This window comes from Haliaeetus leucocephalus, unplaced genomic scaffold, assembly GCF_000737465.1.
Source record: "Haliaeetus leucocephalus isolate CR32 unplaced genomic scaffold, Haliaeetus_leucocephalus-4.0 Scaffold329, whole genome shotgun sequence".
NCBI lineage: Eukaryota > Metazoa > Chordata > Aves > Accipitriformes > Accipitridae > Haliaeetus > Haliaeetus leucocephalus.
In genome coordinates, this window is record NW_010972765.1 from 37,297 (window position 1) to 37,752 (window position 456).

Below are 456 nucleotides of genomic sequence, written 5' to 3' on the forward strand. Positions count from 1 at the left end.
CGGGTCGCCCCAGACAGCCGGTGCGGGGGGAGGTAGTATCTCGTCACCGCCGTTATTCCGCGACCCAGAGGTGCCTCGCCATACGACACGGCGACACATACATGAAGAGATGCGCACCCGCATACCGTATGTGTGCGTACGTCCGTATACACGTGTACTGTGAATACTTGCGTGCGTCCATCTGTGACCGCGCCTTCAGTTCTAAGAGCTCCTGGGGAGCTGTCTGGGTTTTAACGGCTTGGTTCCCATCTGGGAATGGAAGCTCATGTAAAATGAGGCCATACCTTTGCAGTCAGAATACCCCTGTGAAGGTTAAAACGTGCGCTTGGTGTAGCCATAGGGTCTCATCCGTGGAGTTACGTAGCTCTTCCTCCAAACAGGAGGCACTGGCTGGTTCTCTGGGGCTGCAGGTATAAAGTCTCCTGGAAAGAGTATGCAAGGAAAAAGTTAGATTAA